The following is a 6,000-nucleotide window of genomic DNA, read 5'->3' on the forward strand; positions in this document are numbered from 1 at the left end:
AAAAGTTGAGGTTTTACATTAGTAGTACTAGAACATCAGATATTAAGGAGGCAGCAAAACCAAACAAAATAGCTTTGGTCTATATACAGAACTTATTCTGGTGAACCCATGTAAAATATTAGTTGTATTTTATTGCAAAGTACATAATAAAACCAGGTTCCAAACATATGACCATGTACCATCGCTAATGTATTGTCTATTTCTTCACATTGTATTGAGGGCTAAGGATGAAGAGACGAAGTTTATAATACGGTAAGCATAGTATGACGTCATTCATATCACAAAACAACTGAGAACAGACAAACAGGCAATTGTAACGTTGTGTGGGCAAGTCCAGCATGGAACTAGATTACGGGTCAAGATGAAAGGAATATCACTCCTCTCTTTTAAACCTTGTAAGGTGCAATGATACGCTAAGACAATTGTGTATAAAATTGAAAAGAGTAATAGACATTGGCTGCAAACCATGCAGTTCAAGGCACAAGTCAGAGTAAGTAGTAGTTAAAAGGCATGAGGATTAAGGACTTACAACAGCGGCTTTGACTGGTGTAGTCATGCCCTTCTTCTTGCTGGTGTGATAGTCCTTGAAGAATTCCACAGCATTTGGTTCAGGTACTTTTTGGTCCTTGCGGTCTTTCCTCTGCATTTGGAACAAGTCAATATAGATCTGATAATATGGTACAGCGAAAAGAGTGAAACAGCAGCTAATTACAAGAGCCTCGCAGTGTGCAATATAGCTACGAGATCCTGTCGTCTGTTGGAATTTCACTTTCGTACGGTTGGCCTAGTTCTTTGAACAGTTCACCTACAAGAAGATAGATTTGTATGGCACATGCGTAAATAGGACTTCAACATGTGATCTGATGACATATATATATAATGTACCTGATACTTTAGATAGGACCAGTGTTTAACGAGTCCTCTCCAGTCTTCATCAGATATATTTTCCACTGGAGATGTTTGGGCAAGTTCACTATTAGCCTTGCCTTCAAAGTGGGTCTTCCTCAAGTTATACCGATACTGTCGCAGAGCAGACTTGAAAACATGGGTGCAAGCTTGTCTGGTTGCATCATCTTGGCTATCCAACTTGAACCTCATCTATTGAAAATTATGGGAGTCTCATTATCAGCAACCTAGAAAGTATTGGATAGAGCAAGACGATATTACTAGTTTCCATACATAACCATACTTACGATAAATGGTCGAGGAAGGTGTTGAACTGGGTTTCGTCTTTGTCATTCCTATACTGAATCCATGTTGGGAGGATACGTACATGACACCTAACAGCAACCGCTGCCTCTGATACTAACTTGGCTGACTCTGTAGCATCACGTGGCCTTTTTAAACCTGCCTCAAAACGGATCTCCATTCTTCCTCCTCTAGATTTAGTTAACCTATCGAGCATTATCCCTGATGTTTGTTTCCTCTTGCGCCTAGGTGCTAGTCCAACAACAAACATAGGAAGTGTTAGTGTACATCAAACTGTGAGACTACATATAAAGAAGCATGCAACTGTAACTTGACTCCAGCAACTAACTTCTTGCTGTTGAAGCTCACAAGGTTCATCTGATATTGCCAACTCGTCTTGTGTCAAGAGTGCTTGGGAAGTAGTGTCAGGTGGCAAGGGAGCTTGGGAACGTGCTGCTAGCTCAGTTGACGCACGAGTACGTCGTGCAGCTGGTAGTACTATGGTAGGTGTTGCAAGAACTAGGGCTGTCTCTGCTTGTTTGGTGGCAGCTATTTGTTTCTGTTTGTCTTTTTTTGCATCTCGTGTAGCATGGGATGCCGTGTTATTAGAATTTTTTGCTGGACTTTGACCTTCTATTGCACCATCAGTACCAACAGAATCTGCAGGATTCATCCGCTTCTCATTCCCTGCTATTCTGTGTTTCTTCCTCTTTCTCTGTGCCATGTTAAGTCAAGCCGACAAGAAAAATGAATAACAATTTAGTTCTTCAGAACAAATTGATGCATGATGCAGACGAACTGAACTTTCATGTTAGACAACCACATGATAGGAGGATGTAATATGTATGAAAAATAGGACGGAAGAGATAACCAGAACTATGATGTGTAAACTAAGAAGAAGACATTTCACCAAATTAGAAACAATGCAATGGAAGGTAGACACCATATGAAAGATGCTACAAATATCGCTCTGCCAAGTTAACAGTGTCTCATCATAAATGGTGTTTAAACAAATGTGAAGCAGTATAAGAAATAAATCGTATGCAAGATGCAAACAACATCACACTACAATGTTAGAGGTCTCTCGTCATTAGTGCCATTGCATATTCACATCATTGCATATTCATAGCTTATGATGTGTAAACTAAGGAGAAGGCATTTCAACAAATTAGATGCAATGAAAGCTAGACACCATATGAAAGATGCAATGAATATCACTCTACCAAGTTAAAACTGTCTCATCATATAAGTGCCATTTCAACAAATTAGTAGTACAAGCTAGAAAAGAATGTGAGATGTAACATATATCACACTCCGAAGTCAAACGTGTCTTATGATAAGTGATTGTTGCAGGTTACACAACAGTAGTAATATGATGTAAGAACATGGTGTGATAGACAGATATTGTATGTTCTAGAAACAGGAACACGTGTCTTACTCAAGTATAATGTGTAAAGTAAGCAGATGAAATTCAATAAAATTAGAAGCAATACAAGCTAGACATCACACATAACATGCAACCACATATAACAGTGCCAAGTTAGAGGGAGCACCGGTGATGCTGCACTAGGGGAGACGTGCTCATCATAAACACAACTTTGTTGAGTGTCTATGCATGTGTTGTCTTGGAAATCATCTTGGGGGTGTGGAGGAGTAGAAAATGTAGAGGCCCTTCGTTCGGAAGGAGCACTTTTATCCGCTGCCTTGATAACTTCCTTCCGCTTTATTGATTTTGAATTGTCAAGTAAAACCGACAAGAAAAAGCAATAAAATTGTCTCTTCAGAACTCATTCATGCATGATACTGACAATCACTACTTTGATATAAGGCAAACACATGATACCAGTATGGAATATGTATGAAAAACAGGACGGCATGGCATGTTCACAACTGTTTGTGTAAACTAAGCAGAAACCATTCCAGCAAATAAGAAGCAATGCAAGCTAGACACCACATGAAAGATGCAACCAATATGACTCTGCCAAGTTAAAAGCGTCCCATCATAAATGGAATTTCAACAAATTAGAAGCAGCGCATGCTATAAATCATATGAAAGATGCAACTAATATCGCACTGCATATACTAAAGGTGTCTCGTCATGTTGATTGATGCGGGATACAAAAAAACAATAGTTTTATGTAAGGACATGCTTAATAGACAGATGTACTATGTATTAAATACAGGAAGGCATGTCACATTAACATGTATAATGTATAAGCTAAGTAGACTAGCACATGCAGTTTAACCAGATTGGAAGAATTACAATCTAGACACCATATGCAACATGCAACCACATATCACGCTGCCAAGTTAGAGCAAGCACCTGCGATGCTAGTGTAGGGGAAATGTTGTAATCAACTACAGAGCTACGTTCACTATCTTCATGTAGCATTTCTGTTTCTTGAGAATCATGTTCAGAGGCTGACGCTGCATTCTTTAAATGAGGAGTAGTCCCCTTGCCTGCCTGCCTCGTCATAAGTGATTGATGAGGGATACACAAGAACATTAGTTTGATGTAAGAACATGGTTAAAGCATAGATGTACTAGATTGTACCAAAAACAGAAAGGCATGTCATATTCAAAGGTATAATGTGTAAGCAAAGCAGATGCAATTTAACCAAATTGGATGCAATACAAGCTAGACATCCGGCTGGAGTGGTGATCATGATCATCTAGGACCCGAGAGCCTGGTGAGAGGCGGGCTGCTTCGCCACCATCGCAGCTTTTTATTTGGCTTCCAGGTGATGCCTATCTTTGCTGGGCTTGTCACTAGCTCGGCCAGTGCCCTGACTAGCTATTTGTCTTCTGGTGCTCACGGGATGGTGGTTCATGTAAAAAAACATCTTTCCTTATCTTATCGACTTCGGCCTTTCGAATACAAGCTAGACACCATATGGAACATGCAACCACATATGACACCGTGAAGTTAAAGCAAGCACCTGGGATGGTGGTTCATTGCGAGCGAGGTCATCAACTCCAGAGCTACGTTCCCCGTCTCCATCTGCTGACACTGCACCCATTAAAGCGTTGAAACGTGTCTTGCCTAGCCGCACAACAAGCTGGAGCGACTTATCTCTTCTCTTTTTGGCTTCTCTCATGGCAGCAGAGTCTGAAATACCCTTGCATAAAAACACAACAGTGAGAGTAAGGGTGAAGTGTGTGCAGAACTAGTACACTGTAAAAGTAGCAGATAGCAGGTGGCTGAAAAATAAATGACAGGAGACATATGATAGCTCTACAACATTGCATGGCAAACAAAATTAGATTCTACTTCGTATGATTTTGTAATATATGAGCACAGGAAATGCAGGTACTCCTGCAGCACACCACCACATGTGGTCATATGTAAGATAACAGTCGACTGAACATAAATAGGCCAGTCGATTTTTTTAATGAACCGTCCGATTTATAAGGAACGGGCAGATGGCCTTCGTCTACCTCCCGCCAGTCTCTGTTGACGATCTTTCTCGAACCGCCAGCGACCACCGGCCCAGACCCCTGCCTTCGCCGCCCCGCCCTCCCATCGACCTCACACCACCGCCGTGCTTGGCAGCGCCCCCAGGCCATCCCTTTAATCCCGGCCGACCTCCAGATCGGGCGCCAGTAGCTCTAGGCCGCACACGCCCCTATGATAAACACCAAGGCGCTGCTTCCCCGGTGTAATAGGCATACTAGCGCCTGTTACGTCGGGGAATGCTTCCGTTAATTGGGAATCAAGTGGCCAGAAATTGAAATTCAGGGGGGGCGATGGACCTCTAGCTAAGGTGAAATAGTATATGAGGAGAAACCTTGTGCATCGCGAGTTACTACGAACATCTAGTATCAAGAAGAAGCGGTCAACTAGTGTCTTCTGTGGGATGAATACCGTGCAAGCAGAGACGTAAGATTTGCACGAATAAGGGAAGAGGAGTACCTTTTTCGGTTGCCGGTGTGGTCACCCCCACATGTCGCGCCGATCTTCTTGTTTTTACTGGGGAAACCGATGTTCTGGAGGGTGCATGCTTGGATGAACCCATGGCCAAATTGTTGACTGTGTTGCTGTGGCCGTATGTCGGCAGAGGGGAAGCAGATCCGAGGCAGTGAAGGACGGCATAACAGGAACAACTCCGGTGCGATGGAGGGTGGCGAAGTTGGAGAGGCAGTGGTGAGGCGCAGGGCGGCGTGGTTGAACTGGCTCGGGTACGGACGACTCAGGCTCGGCTTCAACTACTAGCCGTGGAGGGCGTTGCGGTTGAGGTTGCGGTGGACGACGACGTCGGGGTATCGGCTCCGGCGTGATGGAGGAGCACGGCGGTTGATGGGTGGGATGGGGTGGCGTACGGAGGACGCCGGGGTTTCGCGGCTGGTGGAGAGGTAGTTTTGGCGCCCACGGAGTACGAATGGGGAATCAGACAGGTGGGGGGAACAATGTCTCGGTCTGGGATGCGCTTGTTTTTGGCATTTTTGAACAGAAGATGGGACGCGCTTGTTTGAAATTTTGGGAAAGTACAAACTTTGCCCCCCTCTTAAATTTGGGACCTACTGCGGGTCGGGGGTAGGATGGTAATCCCAGGTGTCCCAAATAGTGGGCAGGAGCGATTTCGACCGCGCGCATGTGTGCTTAGGCGCCATTGTGTATGAATGTTTTTCGGATGCGGTTGCGTGGCGTCTAGATGAAGCTACAAATCTACCCCGGTTTAGACCTTTGGACGTCGGGCCGGTAGGTTTCACGGGTCGGAGTTATTAGAAAAGTAATTTCCTTGTACTACCAAACATTGGTCTCACGCGGTTTCGGGCGAGTAGAGGCTCTTTTGGCGCTTCGTTCGAAATTTT

This window comes from Triticum dicoccoides, chromosome 2A (genome assembly GCF_002162155.2).
Source record: "Triticum dicoccoides isolate Atlit2015 ecotype Zavitan chromosome 2A, WEW_v2.0, whole genome shotgun sequence".
Lineage (NCBI taxonomy): Eukaryota > Viridiplantae > Streptophyta > Magnoliopsida > Poales > Poaceae > Triticum > Triticum dicoccoides.